We start from the raw sequence: 21,340 nt of genomic DNA on the forward strand, positions 1-21,340 counted from the left end.
ATTTTGACAAGAGTAGGTCGATAAGGCGACCAAGCTTGCCGTCGGTCTTTTTTGGTTGTTTTTTCGCCACATACACTCCGCGTCAAAATTTTGACAATATAAAGGTCAACTTACCGACACAGATTTTGTCGCTTTCCCTGGTCCAAGCTGAAGTGATATTACCTCATTTTCCAGCAGTGCTCGTCAAAATTTTGACGTAAACCTTCATAGTGGTGCATCGAAATTGCAACGAATCCAATTCACATTTCTCCTCCAGTGACATATACGCGACGCCAAAGTGGACTAGTTTTGCGTAAAAATTTCAACCAAAATATTGCATTTTCGCCGAAATTGCAACAAAATCATTTTACATTTTTTCGTCGGTGTCATACTTGTGATGCCAAAGCGAACCAATTTTGCATCAAAATTTTGACCAAAATATTGCATTTGTGTCAAAATTGAGACAAAGATATGTAGAAATTTCGACGAGCTATCCTATTTATTGTAAAAGCTTTGCTCTCATAGGAGCCTTCTAAACTGCACAAAACTTGATTCTAAAGCATAATTGCTCAGTGCATTAGAGTCAGGGTATCATGTACATTTCAACCTCCACACCATTGTTTCGTTTGTCACATGAATTATTTCATACAAAACAATGGGAAGGAGGAAGAAATGTGCACAATATCCTGAGTCTCTACCGAGCAATTATGCTTTACAACTCAAATTTTGTGCAATTTAAAAGGATCCTATGAGAGCAAAGCCTTTGCAATAATTGGCACAACACCTCTAAATTTTGGTTCTTGCAGGGAAGAATAAAATTAGGAAAGAATTATTTATCAGGAATGAAAGCTAATAATTTCATCTATTTTGCAAACAGATAAACGTGACAAAAAAAATTACAATCCCAATCACATCATCATAAGAGCACATATATAACTATAAATATGTCTAAAACCAACATAATTTACAAATATCCACAATTAAAATATTATCCTTTGATGTCTTCTTTAATGCAAAGTTTTAAGTCATCTATGTTATCGTCTTGGATGTAATACCAAACTGTCATTAGGCTAAAGACTGTAGCAAGATTTATGATTTACAAATGCAAGGAGAACTACCCAACCAAAGTAGAAAATGACATGAAAAGTTCATGATCTATCAATTAACAATCTAGATGAAATATTTCTAGCAATTGAACTGTACATTATAGAAACAAAAAATTGCCTTAAAAATGACACCTCACCAGTTGTTCATTTGCATCCGTAATGGTTTCACAAAAGTTGAAAGCTTACGATTTGTCAACAACACAAAAGGCACTCGTAGTTCAGCTACATCAATAAAACTAAAGTAATTCAATTGCACGGTGAGGGCAAGAGACTGTCAATATCGATTGTGGAGTTGCAGATAGGTAAGCGATAAACATAAAAAGGTAGTACAAGATTTTAATAGCAATTGTGTTTATTTTATTGTTTTACTAGATGAAAAATTTAGTACTAATGTGTGTCATTTGTCTTGTTAGGTGTGTTGATATTTGATTCAGTTTAGTTTGGATAACTTTTTAGTTCATTATTCTTGTATATAGTTATTGCATTTTTTTGCAACTAGAAAGAAAGATTTAGTAAACTAACTGAACCTTTCATAAAATGATGAATTAAATGGATCCTTTAGAAACTCAATAATTGCAATTAAATAGCTGAAACTTGGACATCATGTATCATTTATGGATTGCAAATGGATTTAGAAATTATTCTAAAATATTGTGTTTGTAGAAAAACACAAGAAAAGATGTGCAGTCAATAGACACTTAATAAAACTGATTTATGTGCAAGTACTATGCAACCATTGAGAAATCCAAGTATGCTTAAGGGTTGAGGGTAGTAGGGAGGAATTATGTACGTAGTTAATAGTAGTGCAACATAGACTGGTTATGAAGGGCACTATGTTATACAAAGTTCTACGTTACGGGCACTTTGTGGAATAAGCAATGACAAAGAATTAGGGCATCATTTAAGTATTCTAGGTGGTATTGCAAAATTACTAAAATTTTTGCCACATGGTCTGGAGAGAGAAAGAAATTCCACATCCTTCAATCTAACCTTAGTTCTCTTTTGAAACTCTAAGTGGATTTGTGTGTTAAAGCTTTGCTAGCATTGATTGTAATAGCAAGAATGGATATTCAAAGACTATTGCAATGAAGGAAGTATGCTAGTAGAGATACAAATGGTTTTGGGGAATATCAATGACAATGGAATACAAGCCTTACGATCCTCTCAAGGTGATGGGATTGGGCCTTAAACTCATCCTGTACAATGCTTGAGCATATCCCAGTGTAGCTCCAACAGACCAACTAATTGATCCATACTGCATCTGAAACTCATACCTACAAAATCAACATTAGAATGAATCATTCAACATTGACACAAGCCTTAAGAAAAATAATGTCACAAATTACTGATTCTTCAAACTAAACCTGATAACCAATTCCAAATAGGGGCATAAATAATTGCAATAATTTGTAGGAACTATTTCAGTGCAAATTTGTGACTTACAAGTAACAAGCTAGTCAGTTAGACAAATCATGTATTATAATTTTATGAACTTTGTTGTTCAAAAAATTTTTGTTCAATAGTTTCTTGGTTAGATCAACATTTAAATCATACATTATGATCCATCATCAAAATAAATAAGTCAGAAATTTAATTATATAAACTTTTGCAAGAGATTTTGCATTACCTGCATTTCTCTATGAGTTTAAGCTTCTGGAAGTTGAACCAAGAGTCACCAGTTTCTACAATGAGAACTGTCTCATTTGATAGCATGGCCTACAAATAAGAAGTGTTTACTCATTAATCTATAGGAACAACAACAAAACCAAGGATTGAAGTACCAACTGAACCATAAGTCATTTTATGATATGTAGTAATTCTCAATAATTTTACCTAGATGTGTTTGAATAACAATTTGACTCTAAGAGCCTCATTTGGAGCACCTTTCAATGGAAAACCATGAGGCACAAATATATGCTAATAATTATCGAAGGCCATTGTATTGTGCTTCAACTTCTTTGCGATGGCTTCTAAGAAGTCTTTCATTAATATACACCCAAAAGTAGGTCCATTTGTGATAGTTACTATATTAGGCTGCACAATTATAGCTTTCTCCTTCTTCAAGAGTAATGAATATCCCATTGAGCTATATTCATTAAAAATGGGCCCTGCAAATAAGTAAGCATCTACAGACTCAACTATTTCAGCACAGAATGCAGTATCGACTACACCCCAGTAAGTTCTTATGAAATATAGAAGAGTCTCTGAAACTTTACCCTTAGTCGATGGCATTGCCACCACAAAATAACCTGAAGCATTTTTCAATTTCGTAAATGCATCTTTTGCCTTAAAAAGCCTCAGCTTTGGACCCCTAACCAACACTTTCTTAACTTTTACATTTAGGAACTCTATAGTTGTTTCCACAACTACTTCCAAACTTCTTGGATTGCTTAGCCTATAGTTCATGCTAGCCAAAAAAACTATTTAAAAAACAAGTTACAAGTGGCTTCAAATGCAATGAGCAATGCAAGAGTTTCATGACACACAAACCTTGCTTTCAATTTAATTAATGGATTTTGTGACCCACCAAGACCTTTCAAACATTGGAAAACTATAAGAACATGTCAAGGTTGAAACAAAACAAAAAGCACACTTCTAAATTCATTTTGCAAAGGGTACACACACATTAAGAAACAATGAAAAGGGAATAAAGTTTACACATCAACCCAATGTCTTGAATGATAATTTAAACCTTACTACTGTCAAACAAAGTATTGGAAATAGTGTGTGTGGTGAACCTTGCATGCTAAAAGATATACACTAGATCAACTAAGGAAGAGTTGAATATAGTATAATGAGAAAACTAATCTGACAACATTTAAAATAATATGAATGAAAAAACCCTCAAATGTGTTTCATTGATTCTAAAAATGAAAATGCTGATCAACCAAACCAAAGTAAACCTATAGACATTAAGATCTTGAAAATACAAAAAAGACAGGAGGCCAAAGACTAAAAAATCTTGATCACCCCTCAAAAGAAATTTTTTAGTCGGAAACAAGAGGCCGAGATCCACAACATGAACAACTCACACATTTAATACTTAGACATGTATGACATTGTACAAGTACAAAAATTAAAACTAATTCCAAACAAATCAAATTTCCACAGTCTATTTGAATATTATGTATGGCTTTTCGATCTTGATTGTGTATGTATTTTGTATTTTTTAATATCAATGGTTTAGATCATACTATGATCCATTATCTGAGCATACAAAATATGTAATATGAGAAAAAAATTGCAATCTGCAACTACAAAAATACATTTTACATATTTTTTATGTTCTTACATTCTGATGATGGATCAAAGAGTGAGATTCTAAATAATGATGCTAAAAAAAGTAGAATCAAAACAAATAGTCCATGTAGAAGAAACTAATTTACCTAAAAGGAAGAAAAAAGCCCACTTGAGAGTGAGCCATAATGGAATAGGCTCATCACAGAACGTATGGTGTGGAATGCTAGGGAGATTATAGCTAATGTTGATATAAACTGGCTTACTCTCAATAAGCACTACAGAAATGGCATGATCAGTACCTTCACAATTTTTCTCAGTAGTTTTGGGTCATTAAATTGGATAGAAAATTGATAGTAAAATGTGAAAGAGAACACACATAATGTCACATCAAAATAAGTTTGCATCCTAAATATGAATATGCATCAAAACTGAATTTTTACCTCCTCAATCTATCTGTATCAATAAAGAAATAAGACGTTTTTGTAATACAAAATTCTTGAACCCTATTTGACTGTAATCTTTCAAACCTGCAAAATAAAACAAAAGCCATAAGAACTAAAATTAAAGGATTTATTTCTAAAAAACAATCACATATGCTTTGTATATATACCTTAGGACATGATACAAGCTGTTTCACAAGCAACACTAAACATTCCAATTTTTTTCTCGTTTACTAGAGTGATGATAAACTATATGCAAAGTAGAAATAGTGCAGCATAATAGATAATTAGTATCTAGAATTTTTAATACTGAAAATTATAAAGAATGTAATACTCACAAGTGTCACTGCCTAAGAGAATGCAACCCAAGTTTATCATGATCTTTGCAGCATTCATTGCATTGGGAATATCCTACTTATTTGCAAACACTAGTAACACTGCATCTCGTAGTTCATCTTGCAAGAACAAGAAACTTAAATGATAAAAAATAATTCTACGAATAACATGAAAATAATTGTTAAAAGAATGAGGCCAATTTTACACATTATAACCAAAGTTGCCACCCATGAGAAAGACATGATATCTTCTTGATCCATTTTCCAATTGTGTTTATACAATCCTAAAAATTCACTTTGATAGTTCTGACTAATTATTGTTGGAAGGATTTTATTTGCTTCATCAAACGAGTGTATATTATAGTCTTGGCTTCTTGTATTTTTCAAGATAGTATCATTACTCATATAGTATTGTTCAATCTAAAAGGATGATATTGATATGTTGTTTTTCTATAACAGCCAAAACAAGGGGTTGTTAACCTTTACACAAAGAAGGGATGAAAGCATAAACATAGGGCATCAACAACACAACAAAATAAACCTTTTCCTATGCACTTGGACAAAAGTCTAAGCAACACTATTGTTAAGATTGCAACAAAGGAAACCCCACTACAACCTATCAACAAGGCCCAAGAGTGATTATTTAAGAGTCAGCATTATCAGTAGAATTTTGTTCAAAATAGAAGTGGGAGCACTAACTTCAACAACATAGGCCACAAGGCTAGCGGGCATCGTACCTAAAATACGGTCTAACATCCAAAATTGTGACAAGAATGGAAGTGATAGAAGTCTAGCTCAGACCAACAGCATGAGAAGCATCAATATAATCAAAAAAAGTTTCTTCTTCATTAGAAAACAAGTCCTCAAAAGGAAAATCTAAAATAGAATCAGAAGCTCTAATTGCAAATGGTCATTTTCTACAGCCCTCCATCAAGTGACAACACCTATCCAACACAAAATGGCAATAATTAGGCATGTATCCTATAGAGATGCAATCTCTACAACAAAATGGAAAACCCTCATATTCAATGCTTCACTCGTGGTCTCTCATCAACCATGATTCAAGTGGAGAGATCTCTATTTCAACTAGAATACAAACATAGAATAGCCCAAAATTGTACTAGATCCATCCAATTTTAGGAACTAGCAAAGGGAATTTCCAATGGCCTCGGGAAAAACAACTCACAAAAGTGAAATGAAGATGAGGAAGGAAAACCAAAACATAACTCACATAGGTATAGCTCAATGTCGCCAAACATTAGGGACTTCAAAGAATTAGTCACCCAACAGTGTAAATCTTAGAGGTACTAGAGACTCTAAGAATTTATAGACCATACTTATGCACTGATAAAAGTTCATGTTATCACCACAAAATAGGACAAACTTTTCATAAGACTTGATAGCCCAAGAATAGCTCCTTCAACCAAAATTTGACAAACAATTATCTAGAGCATTCAGCGGGTCTAGAACCACCAACAAGAGCAAATATCCTAGCACCTAGAAGCCTAGCTTAGCACTACACTAGGAGAGTCAAACCCCAACAAAAACCATCCAATGGATCTCTTCTGATGGGGTGTGTTATGAGTATATTAAGTTCCCCTCTTTCTCTAGAGTGGAAAACATCATGAATTTTGAGTTCAGATCTGCATTATGTAATACTGCTTTACTCATGTTTAGAGACCCTTACAGTATATTCAGAGATAATTATTATATCTACTCTATAATAAATTGCAGTGTAATAGCATACTAGCATCAGAGTTCATAACCCACATCAAACGTGGTTAGTTACACAAGAAGAAGTATTAGAATGTGGTGACTGATCAGGAAAGTACTGTATAATACTTGTATAAAAAGGGTTTAGGGTTGGGTATTTTTCATTATGTTGTGATACGAAATTGGTTCTTGCAGCGGTATTGAGCTGTAAGGGATTACGGATTGTAATCAAGTTGTAATCACTGGATTGTAATAAGATCGAACTTGCTATTTGGTGGACGTAGCCCAGGAATTGGGTGAACCACATTAAATCTTGGTGCCTTGTGTTCATTTTTTTGTGTTCTATTATTTTTCTGTTATTGGTTATATTTGCATGTAGTTTTTTATTTCTATCTGTGGTTTATCCTAACAAGTGGTATCAGAGTGAGGTTGTCTTTCAGTTATCCTCTGCAGGAAAGTCTCACGGTTAAGTGGGAGTCTCACGGTTGAGTGGGAGCGATGGCAGATGAGGGTAAGTTGAGGGTTGACAGGTTTAATGGGTAGAACTTCTAGTTATGGAAGATGAAAATGGAAGACTATCTATATTAGAAGGATTTATGGAAGTTGTTGGAAGGAAAAGCCAAGAATCAGGGAACTATGTCAGAGGTTGAATGGGATCTTTTGGATAGAAAGGCACTCGAAAGCATTCGGTTATGCTTGGCACCATCGGTGGCATTCAATATTACAAAAGCAAAGATGATAGAAGATATGATGAAAACCCTAGCGACACTGTATGAAAAGCCCTCCACTTCAAACAAGGTATTTCTCATGAAGCGTTTATTTAATATGAAAATGGTAGAAGGTGGATCTATTGCAGATCATTTAAATGAGTTTAATACTATTACTAGTCAATTATCTTCTGTGGGTATCAATTTTGATGAAGAAATTAGGGCTCTCTTGATTTTGTGTTCTTTGCCTGAAAGCTGGAATAGCTTGGTAATGGCGATGAGTAATTCTGTTCCTGGATCTAGTACCCTAAAATATGGTGATGTGATCGGTGTTATTTTAAGTGAGGAAACTCGTAGAAAATCCTCAGGTGGATCTACATCAGGAAGTGCTTTAAATGCACAAAGCAGGGGCAAAACGACTGAAAGAGGAAGTAACTCTTGAAATCGTGGGAAATCAAGAGGAAAGTCAAAGGGGAGGAGGTCTCAATCGAGAGGACCAAATGATTGCTGGTACTATGGGAAACCAGGGCACAAAAAGAAAGATTGCTGGAATCAAAAGAAAAATGAAGGAGATAAATCAAATGGAGACAAGGAGGCAAATGTGGTAAGTAAAAAATTTGAAGAGGATGCTTTTCTTATGTCTTTAGAGAGTGTTGATGATTCATGGGTTTTAGATTCTGGTGCTTCATTTCATGCTACACCTCATAGAGGTTATTTCATTGATTATGTCCCAGGGGATTTTGGGCTTGTTTATTTGGGGGATAATGAACCCTGTCAAATTGTTGGAAAGGGAAAAATTAAGATTAAGTTGCAGAATGGGAATCATTGGCTACTACATGAGGTAAGACATATTCCAAAACTAAGTAGAAATTTAATTTCAGCATGGCAACTTGGTGATGAGGGTTGTGTAGTTACTTTTAATGATAAAAATTGGAAGGTTTCAAAAGGTTCCCTTGTAGTAGCAAAAGGTGTGAAAGTAGGCACCTTATATCTTTGTACAGGTCATATTGTTCCTTCTACTTTGATTGTTTCATAGAAAAATGAATATTCGGGAACAATTATTGTAGTTGAGCAGGGAGAACAAATAGCTGCTGTAGATTCTGATACAGCACTATGGCACAATAGACTTGGGCACATGAGTGAGAAAGGTATGAAAGTACTTCATTCAAGGAAAGTTTTACCAGGTCTTAAATGTGTGAATATGGATTTCTGTGAAAGTTATGTGTATGGAAAACAAAAGAGAGTGAGTTTTGTAAAGACAAGGAAGGAAAACAAAAAGGAGAAATTAGAGCTTGTGCATACAGATGTATGGGGATCGGCTCAAGTATCTTCCCTTGGTGGCTCTCATTATTATGTTACATTTATTGATGATGCAACTAGAAAAGTATGGGTTTATTTCCTTAGATAGAAATCTGATGTATTTCAAACTTTTAAGAAATGGAAATGCTTGGTTGAAAATGAGACTGGTAAGAAATTAAAATGTCTCAGATCTGATAATGGTGGTGAGTATTGCAGACATGAATTTGAAGATTATTGCTCCACTAATGGTATTCATAGACAAAAAACTATTCCAAGGACTCCCTAGGAAAATGGAGTGGTTGAACGCATGAACAGGACTATAATGGCGCGCGCAAGGAGCATGAGGTTGCATGTTGGGTTGCCCTTACACATGTGGGTAGAGGCTGTCAATACTGAAGTATATTTGATTAATAGAGGTCCCTCTACTCCTTTGGGCTGTGGTATTCCAGAGGAAGCATGGACTGGTAAGAAGGTGAGTTATTCTTTTCTCAAGACCTTCGGTTGTGAAGCTTTTGCTCATATAGACTCTAAAAATAGAACCAAGCTAGAAGCTAAATCAAAGAAATGTGTCTTTGTTGGATATGGCATTAATGAATTTGGTTATAGGCTTTGGGATTTTGAAAATCTTAAAATTGTTAGAAGTCAGGATGTCATATTCAATGAGAAAGTGTTGTACAAAGATCTGTTGCAGCAACATGAGAAGAAAGAAGATGATTATGTAGTGTTGGATGATACTCCAAAAGATGATGTTCCAACCATTCCTCATGATGTGCAACAACTGCAACAACAAATACCACACACACCAGTGAATGTTAGATGGTCAACAAGGAAAATTAGACCTCCACAAAGGTTTTCTCCCTCTTTGTATTCTATTTTACTTACTGATGCTGGTGAACCTGAAAGTTATGATGAAGTTGTGTAGGTGGATACTAAGATTCAGTGGGAGTCTGCAATGAAAGATGAAATGGACTCTTTGCTGAAAAATAAGACATGGGATTTGTGCAAGTTGCCTGCAAGTAAAAAGGCTTTACAGAATAAATGGGTTTACAAGTTGAAAGAAGAGGAAGGAGGTAAGAAAAGATTTAAGGCCAGGTTAGTTGTAAAAGGATTTGCACAGAAAAAGGGAATTGATTTTGATGAGATATTTTCTCCTGTTGTTAAAATGACTTCTATTTGTATTGTTTTAAGTCTTGTGGCTACTAAAGATTTGCATTTAGAGCAGATGGATGTTAAAATAGCCTTTATTCATGGTGATTTGGATGAAGAAATATATATGGCTCAACCACAGGGTTTTGAGGTCAAAGGTAAGGAGAACTTAGTGTGCAAATTGAAGAAAAGTTTATATGGCTTGAAGCAAGCACCTCAGCAATGGTATCTGAAATTTTACAGTTTTATGCATGAGCATGGATATAACAGGTGTCATTCAGATTATTGTGTTTATTTTAAGAGGTTGGATGATGATAGCTACATTATTTTATGTCTATATGTTGATGATATGCTTATAGCTGGGTCTAACATGCATCATATTAAGGGCCTAAAACACCAGTTAGCACATGCATTTGCTATGAAGGATTTGGGGGCAGCAAAACAAATCCTTGGTATGAAGATTTGCAGAGATAGGAAGAACAGAACATTACTGCTATCTCAAGCTGATTATGTTGAGAAGGTGTTGCAATGTTTTTCTATGGAGAATGCTAAAGCTGTCAGCACACCTTTACCCAGTCATTTGAAATTGACTAAGGAAATGTGTCCCAAGACACAAGAAGAGGAGGATAAGATGTCCAAGGTACCCTATGCTTCATCTGTAGGAAGCTTGATGTATGTTATGGTATGAACTAGGCTAGATATTGCACATGCAGTGGGAGTCGTTAGCAGGTATATGAGTCATCCAGGATTTGAGCATTGACTTGCTGTCAAGTGGATTCTCAGATATTTGAGAGGAACATCCAATAAGTGTTTACACTTTGGGGGCTCTACTACTGATTTGCAGGGCTATGTTGACTCAGATTTGGCTGGGGATATTGATACCAGGCGGAGTACTACAGGTTATGTCTTTACTGTTAGTGGGGCATCCGTGAGCTGGGTTTCTAGGTTACAGAAGATTAATGCTCTCTCCACTACAGAGGCAGAGTATGTTGCTGCTACAGAGGCAGCCAAGGAGATGATATGGCTTCAGTTCTTCTTGGAAGAATTGGGACATCCTCAAAAGGATAATTATTTGTTTACAGATAGTCAAAGTGCCATTCATCTTGCTAAGAATTCAGCTCTGCATTCTAAAACCAAACACATACAGTTGCGGTACCATTTCATTCGGTCAGTTTTGGAGGATGGATAGTTAAAGCTAGAGAAGATACATACCAATGACAATCTAGTAGATATGTTGACAAAGGTTGTAACAAGGGAGAAGCTAAACTCCTCTTCAACTTCAGTTGGTCTTTTAGACTAAACGTGAATAAAAGAATAGTAGAGTCCAGGGTGGTTTGATCCAGTGGGAGCCCCATGTGGTAGTTGTATTGCTACAGGATTAGTCTCCAAGTGGGAGATTGTTGTTTAGTGTGGAGCTTGATCATTCCCCAAGTGGGAGATTTTTAGATTGTGGTGATTGATCAAGAAAGTACTGTACATACTTCATAAATAGTGGGGTTCGGGGGCATCGACCCGAAAAAAAATTTTGGGCAGTGGCCGACATGGTAGCCGACATATGGCCGACATGTTATAACCCTAAAGTGGTTTAATACTTGTATAAAAAGGGCTTAGGGTTGGGTATTTTTCATTATGTTGTGATACGAAATTGGTTCTTGTGGCAGTATTGAGTTGTAAGGGATTACGGATTGTAATCAGGTTGTAATCACTGGATTGTAATAAGATCAGACTTGTTGTTTGGTGGACGTAGCCCAGGAATTGGGTGAACCATGTTAAATCTTGGTGCCTTGTGTTCATTTCTTTGTGTTCTATTATTTTTCTGTTATTGGTTATATTTGCATGTAGTTTTTTATTTCTATTCGTGGTTTATCCTAACAAGAATCATCAAACATGGGACATGAGAAACAAATTCAGATTGATTTGTCCTCTATTATTAGAGGATCATAGTAAGGCACAACACAAATTCTCAAATATAAATAATAGTCAACTGTCATTTTACTTAGATCCCTATGAAAATGTAGCACTGAAATACAATATACATTGGAGTTAGGAATTTGGTTGACAACCAAAATCAATTGAATTGAAATAAGAAACTTCACCAAAGAATGAACTAAATATGTAATTCTAAGCATATTTTTCTACTCAAAATGTTATGACTTCTTCCTTCTTGACCTTAAACTCGTGACATTTTCTAGTTTTACAAGGGGAAACACGATCTCTCCAACTATTAGTTCTAAGTGGCTTCCACCTTAGGCACATAGAGTCTTTGAACTAGATAGATAAAATACACAACCATCTTGAAGACCATGGAAATAAAGGATAACATGGAAAATACCAAACAACAAGTTGGATGATGATGAAGACTACAGTGAAGGTAGAAGATCCCAGACATCATCAATTAATACCAAACTACCAAATGGAGTATAAAAACTTGAAAAAATAAGACACACCTTACAACTAAATGAAACTTTAGAAGCTACCATCAAATGGCATGACATTGAATCATTACCAATAAATGAATACAACATAGAGAAGCTACTAGATATGGTATTTCTATTCATTTTTCAAATGAAAGATTGCAGTAGATATGCAACCACGACTAAGGAAAGTGCAATTTCACACCATTTTCCATGTGCATGTTGAGATACAAACCTGTGCAATCCAATCTCCCAAGGAATAGACAGCACTACGTATCGCCATCTTTGCCAAAACAAGATTTTTCATAAAGTGATGTTAGAATAGTTACTAAAATGGTCATAAATTATGTTGTTATAGTAAAAGAATACTTTAACTTAAGAAAAAAAACTATACAATATTAAAACATGATATTGTACTTTAAAAACTAAGAAGGTACCTGTAACGAAGAACTTCATTTCGACTTGCTAATTGGTTGTCACTATTAACTATAAGCTTTCAGATTAAAGTTTGAGCTTCACTTGGTTTCAAGAATAGTTAAATATTCTCTACTTAACAAGGCCAACCACGTGAAGGTGGAAGCTCATTTGGCGCCCCCCACCTAACATCACTCTAAATTCCCTATTAACATGTAATAACATTCAATTCATCCATTTTTGAAATATAACATTCAATCATTATAATCACATGATAACATTCATTAACACGTAAAATTCATAAACACACAACATTCATGAATAATTCAAAAGTAAGTCATTCATGAATAATTCATTAACACAATATTCATTAACACCCAATATTAATGAATAATATTCATTAACACAATAAATTCATTAACAATATTCAAGAGTAAGTCATTCATGAATAATCATATCTCTTTTGCTTTCTTGTCGTATCTTTTTTTCATAAAATTTCTAAGAGGAATATCAATGTCCTCGTCATCCCCATTAACATTTAATAACATTCAATTCATCCATTTTTGAAATATAGCATTCAATCATTATAATCATATGATAACATTCATTAACACATAAAATTTATAAACACACAACATTCATGAATAATTCATTAACACGCAACATTCAAGAGTAAGTCAGTCCTAAATAATTCATTAACACCCAACATTAATGAATAATATTCATTAAAACAATATTCATTAACAATATTCAAGAGTAAGTCATTCATAAATAATCATTTCTTTTTTGCTCTCTTGTCATTTCTTTTTTTCATAAAAATTTTTTGTGTTCTTCTGTGGCCTCCAGATTAAAATCAGCTCCCTACAGTTTTTTATTAATTAACAAAATTATTTGCATTTTATAAATCATTTTTCTTTGCAATTCATTTATTGATACTTACAACGTGTGCTTTGATTTTCGAATATCCCCCAAAGCCAAGTCTGTGTTGCCCAACCTTTTCCAACCTCACCTTTGTTGCCTTTGATGTGTCCTGCAACCTATGAAAAGTTTGAAATATGTTAGATGATATAGATATAAAGATCAGTACTAAATAGTGGATTATTATATGGTATGAAGGTTTTAGCATAAAGTAGCATGTTCCACCAAAAATATGAAAAAAGGAAAGAAATTATAGCATCATACCTTTAATTGACATGTGTAATCATGCTATTTATCCATGGAGTTCATGCTAAGTATTTATCCATATTCTGACATGCCTCTCCATAAAATTACACATCAATTTTGACAGTCTATATTATCCATTTTCACACAAAGTAAACGATAAGCTAAAAGTTGAAACAGCTAGTAGATTTTATAGATTAAATTTTTATCCCTACGTTCCACACTTAAAGTGTTTTTATCCCCAAGGCTGCAACAGGTATAAACTTGAGGGCGAATGTCAGATTTTAGACTGTTTTAGTAGCATTCCTTTTTACGCGTAGCTGAAAAGTAAGTATTTTTTTGTTTTCAATTTAAAAGACATCACCTTTGTGCATCAAGTGCTTCTTTAGCCTCCACACTGCATGGAACTGATTTTATAAATGGTGGTTGTAATTGAAACAAAATCCCCACTGATTTGCTAAGATAACTAGCAACTAACAGGAACTACCTAGCATTGTTCCAATAGAAGACTCACGACTTAAGACTTGTCTTAATCTATGTTAATTTTGATTGCTTCTAGCAGTGGAGCACCATTCAGAATGTTTGAGATGATCAGAAACGTTACATCATAGTTTGGAGGATGTTTTGTATAGTCTACAACCACAACAAACAATTTAAAAGCTGACACTTGGATAGAAAATTGTTTAGATAAGCTTCAACTATTCTTAAAAGTCACAAAGTAAAAGAAGAATTAAGGATAGAAAAAAATAAAAAGTCAACTTTAACACTTTTACTGTAGAAATTAAGAAAATTAGTATGAGAAGGAATTGTCACAAGAACTACCAATGGCCATTATTATGGTCTCTCCTCCCTCAAAGGATGTTCTTGTGGTTGCTGAACATCAGGGTGTGGTGCCTGACTAACTACCCCTATAGGATCAGTTATATGAGGAAATGAATGTGTGGCCAAATGCTCTATGTACTAGGGAGTGACACCATCATTCACTACATCTAGAAAGTAGTCCCACCTATAAATGGTAAGGCCACTAACATCTTCCATACATCTAATTGGGTCCAATCTAGGAGAATAGCCTTTCTTTACCCCCCTTGGTGAAGCAGGTGTAACTACAGTACTCCTGTGATATACTATATTGATAGTTGAATTGTCTCTAGACATGGGTTAACAGAAATCTCTCTATCTTCAATGAAGAATGACCATTCAGTGGCTAAGATACCAACATGAATCCTAGCTAGGAGAAGACATCATCTTATGGCTCTATGCCTAGCCATGGTCTATAGGTAACATACATAATGTCATCCAAATGAAGTCTCAAATAGTTTCTCTTACCTAGTGTAGGCTGGATCATCTCTCCACAATACCAATAAATATAAATCTACAAGTGTTGTTGTCAGTCCTCAAAGATAGGAACATGATTGTTGTCATTAACTTGTGTTTCTGGCATTGAACGTGATGCTTATTACTTTTAGGAGACTGACCGTTAGTAAAATTCTTGCAAAGTTTTTCAAAAAAATTGTACTTGTCATTACAATTACTGAATATCATTTATCACCTATACTGCTAACACATACAACTATGGTACATGAAGTTGAACATTACTATATTTTCAAGACATAATATAGCTATATGTGAAGTTATAAGTGCACTATTTATATCTTATGTAGGATTTATGCCTAGATTGAGATATATACAGTTGTGTCAGCATTGAGATTGAGATTTATAAGCAATTGTGTTAGCATATGAATTTAGGATTTATAAGCAGTTGTGTCAGTTATATCTTATTTAAGATTTATGCCCAGATTGAGATTGAGATTTATAAGCAATTGTGTTAGCATATGAATTACATACCTTTCATCAATAGATAGATTAAATTGAGCTAGTTGAAATTGTTGATACTGAAGTTGAACCCTAAATTTGCTCATTAATGTACTAGTAGTTAATACTATTGCATACCTTTTCAGATTTGCTAGTGTACTTTCTTCTGGATTTGCTGGTGTACTTTCTTTTGGATGTTCCCTTTTCTCCTTTGCATCCAAAATGAACTCATTCCAGTCACTCATTGAAACAAAGGGAGGACACTCATACTTCGGGTTTAGGACGAGGCTCTTTCTATATGTGTCCCTCACAACCTTAAGATGTCTGGAAGCTTTTTGTAACAATTTCTTATGATCAAAAATATTACTACCAAACTCATGTTCTATATCTTTGATGAGCTCATCTTTTAATTTTTGATCTTGGTAGTTCCACCTTTTAAGAAAAAACACAAAATTGTTGGATATAGCTAGTATAAGAAAAGACCTGAATGAAAGGAAAAATGTTGCACCAATTAATGATATGAAAAAAAACAATGGGATAAATTAGTTCAGTTATGATGTTCCACCTTTTATGTATGGTGGGCTCGAATCTTCGCAGCGTGAGGTCATAAAGCCTCCTATAAAATGTATCGTTTCTTGCAAAAAATGTCATGGGATAATTAATAGTAAGAACCATTAAAATGAATCATGCAAAGAATACTTTTTATAGTGAATAACAAATACATAAAATGAGATACATTTCATCTTTTTAGTGATCTATTTCAGGGTTGAAGGATCAACTTGACCAAAATTGACCAAAAAAGATGTTTGGAAAAAAATTTAAAATGTCTAAAACCAGTCAAACTCTACCAGGGTTCTATTGATGATGTTCTGAAACTAAAAAATGTACTTTGACTATATTAATCAGTATAACTTGAAAAAAAAATATAGTGCATAATACATATAACTTTCCATGACCTTCCTTTTTTGTCATTCTTAATTGATGTTGTCACTGATCATACCTGGGATATTATGGAAAACAAATAATGCTAAAATAGATAGTGAAGATGAAAGTGAGCACTCTAAAACTCTAACAGGCAATAGCAATGATGTGGGAAATCATTGAAAACTGAACATTGAATATGAAAGAAGACTCCCACCTTTGGTTCTCTATACAAAAATTGGTTAGTATCTTCTACTAAAAGCATGAAATTGCAATGTACCAAATTACTAAACTAGAGAATTAATGGTATAGACAAAAGGTCATTGATAATTCAGATGATCCTACCAAACCACTTCCTATCATGTTTACATCTTGCAAGAAAATCCTTATTACAATATAAAACAATATTATTTAAAGTACCTAGAATCTTAGGACATTTCAAAGGCATTGATTCATCATCGTCAATCAACAACGATGTCTACATAGCTCCTGTGCTAGAAATACGGGTAGCTCCAGGAAATAACGGTGAATTATCACCAATACATGCACTATGATCCGCATTTGGTGGAGTACCAGACAGTGCATCTCCTACCACAAAAAAAACAATACACTATGTAATGCACCCAAGATTAAAGTACATATTATCAACTCATAATTAACACAAAACCAAATATAGCAAAACAAGGATTTACCAGCTAGACGTCCCCTTATTGCCGACATTGTAGTCGGCAATCTCGTACGAGCGCCTGTCAACCTCTTAGGAGTCTCCTGCATTGGATGACTTGAACAATACATTGTTAACAAAGACATTCTAAAATAATAAAAGTAAGAGTTAAGAAGTTTTGAATGTTTGAAATAAAAAATTCCTTCTAACTTGTCAACTAAAAGATTATTTTACCAGTGGCAGTCGGAGCTCTGCTACTACCGGCCTCACCGCATTGTCCTTGACCAAGTTGTGGATCAGTTGCCAAAAATTCCTGTATAACAAGAATTTAGTAGTTGAAGTTTCTTACAACTCTTTAAAAAAATTGCATCAATAAAGTATTTTTGCCAATATTACATATTTTACTTCACAACATTAAAGATTATTAAATACAAATCTTTATTAAACTTTTCTTATAACTAAGTATTCATTGGAGCTTACTTCATAACGACGAGCTTGTGCTCTCAAATCTAATAGCCTCTTCATCATCTCCTCGGATTCTGTATTTGCCTCATCCAAAATTTTCATTTCTTCTAAATTAATTTTTTTAAATTTTTTCTTCAACATTTTTATGAAATCGGGAGTTTCAGCAATATCCTCATCAGAAGGCGTAGTTAGTGGCTCGACACTTACTGATACTGCTTTACCCTTATTCTAAACATCAAATTGTGAGAGAAATATCAGTAAAACTATCATAAAAACTAAAAAAACCATAAATAAAATAACATAATAATATAACATTTTTCAACTATCTAATTTGTACAATTTCAAAAAGGTTTACCCTCGCTGAAGAAGGGGTGGGAGTAGCATCCTGGTGACCTCTATCATCTGTCAGATCCATATCGTCCTGTCACAAAGATTAAACATAAAAAATTCAGCTAACTAAAAGCAATAGACAGCAAAAAAAAACTTATTAACAAAATGGTAAATAGTACTTAGACCGTAAATAAAATAACATAATAATATAACATTTTTCAACTATCTAATTTGTGCAATTTCAAAAAGGTTTACCCTTGCTAATGAAGGGGTGGGAGTAGCATCCTGGTGACCTCTATCATCTGTCAAATCCATATCATCTTGTCACAAAGATTAAACATAAAAAATTCAGCTAACTGAAAGCAATAGACAGCACAAAAAAAACTTATTAACAAAATGGTAAAGAGTACTTACAGCCCTCATGATAGTAACTTTGTTTGTACCTATGCGATTTAAATGGTAATTGATTAGTAGTTCTTCCCTTGCACTTATTGATTTTATTGCACAAACAAAAACTTCATTCCCCTCACGTGCCTCAAATATGCAATTGGGTTGCTTACTAGTTGAAGGTCACATACTATTTATAAAACCTGCAATATTACCTATTGCTTTTGGTCTCCCATCAATGTACATAGAAAATCTTTTACTTTGATCATTTTTTTTCCATTGTATATAATTAGCTGATACCCCATACCTATGCATACTTTTTTTATATCGAACAATCTGCATCCAATCATTGTAATTGTAACATGGACCGACATACTTGAACAATTTGACAACTTTGTTGTAACCTACCTTTATCCCATCCATGGAAAATAGGCCCAAACCATGTAATGAGGATGGAGCAATGTGATATATCCTCTCATTAAAATAAAAATTTGTGTTAATTGGAGGTAGCTCATTGGGTACCCATTCTTTCTCAATGTGTGAGTACCAAAAAGGCACCTTGATGTCACCTTTGGTCTCATCATCATAAGAACATGACCCCCCATTACCAAGGAAAAATTGCATGCGTTTATCAAATTTTTTTCTATTCTTTTGACCTCTAGTTGATCTCCCTATTTTAGCCGTACTACATGTAGAGCTTTCATCTACCAGTTCCTCATTTCCCTCATTCGATGTAGATAGATCTGACAAGTACCTATTTGGTGGGTCCTGCAATCCATCAAATGGAAAGTGAAAGTGACAAATATAAAATGTAGTAAGTTGAAAGTGATTATACAATTATATTTCTATATGGACCTTCTTTGTCTATATATACATTATATGATTATATAATATGTCTATTTATAACATACGTGCTCAATGATAAACAAGAAGAATATAAGAAAATTATGTCTATTTATTGACTTATACCTGCTGATCCATGTCATTGTGCACAATCCATGCCAAACGAGTCAAATTTCCTGTAGTCAATTGATTGTTTGCAAAAAGGGTGACAATCAGACACAATATAAACATTGGTAATTATAAATAAAATATGTTGTAATCATTAGAAATGAACACAATAAATATGTATCAAATTTTCTGAATATGTTAATCATTTACTTTAAGTTAGCTAAAAATTACATGATACACGTTTGCTACAAATAACTTAGAAGGCAACATGAACAATAGGCAACATCGCAAACATGAACAAATTTCCCTTATAAATGGAATGCAAGATCGTCAATAGAAGGGGTGACGATGTACCTATATTCAATTGACTGTTTGCAAAAAGGGTCATAATCAGACACAACATAAACATTGGTAACTATAAATAACATATGTTGTAATCATTAGAAATGAACACAATAAATATGTAATCAAATTTCCTACATATGTTAATCATTTATCTTAAGTTAGCTAAAAATTACATGATACATGTATGCTACAAATAACTTAGAAGACAACATGAACAATATGCAACATCGTAAACATGAACAAATTTACCTTATTATATGGAATGCAAGATCATCAATAGAAGGGGTGATGACATTTGTAGTCATTGATTATCTTCTTCTTCTTCTTCTTCTTCATCATCGCCATCATCACCATCATCATCGCCATCATCATTGCCATCATCATCGCCATCATCACCATCATCATCGCCATCATCACCATCACCATCATCATCATCATCACCATCATCATCATCATCATCATCACCATCACCATCATCGTCATCACCATCATCTTGATCTTCATCATCTGCTTCTTCATCATCTTCAATATCTTCTTCTTCCATAACATTATACTTTATCGGCATTCCTCTTGGATCATGTCTAACAACAAATGACCTACCCTATTTATTTGGAACCTCTGAGTAAAACACTTGCTCACATTGGCTTAGAAGAACATAGGGCTCATCTCCAACTGGCTTAAACGACCTTGTATTGATCATTGTAAATCCATTATCATGTTGAATAACCATTCTATCTAGATCATTTTGATTTAGTCGTAACCTGCACCATTTGACGACGAATAGACCTAATTTGAAGGTGTTAAATTCACACTCAATTATATCATCCAAGATGCCATAGTATTGATTTTGAGATTTTTGAGGATGTATGTCGTTTCTAGATGATATATTGGTGACATCGAAAACTGTAGTTATCCCAGAATCACAAGTTTTCTTTGTGTCATCCAGCCTTTTTATGTGGAATTTGTGGACATGATAGTACATAGCTTTGTGGTGCTTGACCTGCAATTTTTGAAGTGTGTGTAAATTATTTGCATCGTGAGTTGATACAAAACATACGTCAAGTTATGATCATTAATAAATTTCTATGTACCTCTCCACCTCTTAAACCCTTTACTAGATCAACTACCATCGGCATAACATTGGAATCTCCATTACGATGAGCTTCTGTAACCAATGAAGAAACACCTTCCCATGTTAATGAGCAACCATTTTGTTGACATCGTTCAATCCATTCTTTTATCCAATCAAGATTGTTCGCAATATACAAATGTATTGCATCCCACTCTCGACCACCTGTTTAAAAAAAATACACCAATTAAAAATAACTTATATTGAAGATTTATATGAATTAATTAACTACAATAGCATCTTATATTTACCTCTCACTTTCCTCGATCTACCTTTTCCCATCAAGTACTCCCCTTTGAATTTGTTAATTGAGTTGGGATCCCAAATACGATCTACATGGATGTTTTTTGTAAACTTAGGAAGATATTCAGTAATGTACACC

General features: G+C 33.9%; 1 pseudogene; it reads right to left on the bottom strand.

Moving 5' to 3' along the window:
• Positions 1 to 2,238: 2,238 nt before the first annotated feature.
• Positions 2,239 to 17,482, bottom strand: LOC149531312 (pyruvate decarboxylase 1-like; annotated as a pseudogene).
• Positions 17,483 to 21,340: the final 3,858 nt, after the last annotated feature.

The sequence above is a fragment of the Cupressus sempervirens genome, chromosome 11 (genome assembly GCF_028749045.1).
Source record: "Cupressus sempervirens isolate cs-2001-9-10 chromosome 11, ASM2874904v1, whole genome shotgun sequence".
Classification (NCBI taxonomy): domain Eukaryota; kingdom Viridiplantae; phylum Streptophyta; class Pinopsida; order Cupressales; family Cupressaceae; genus Cupressus; species Cupressus sempervirens.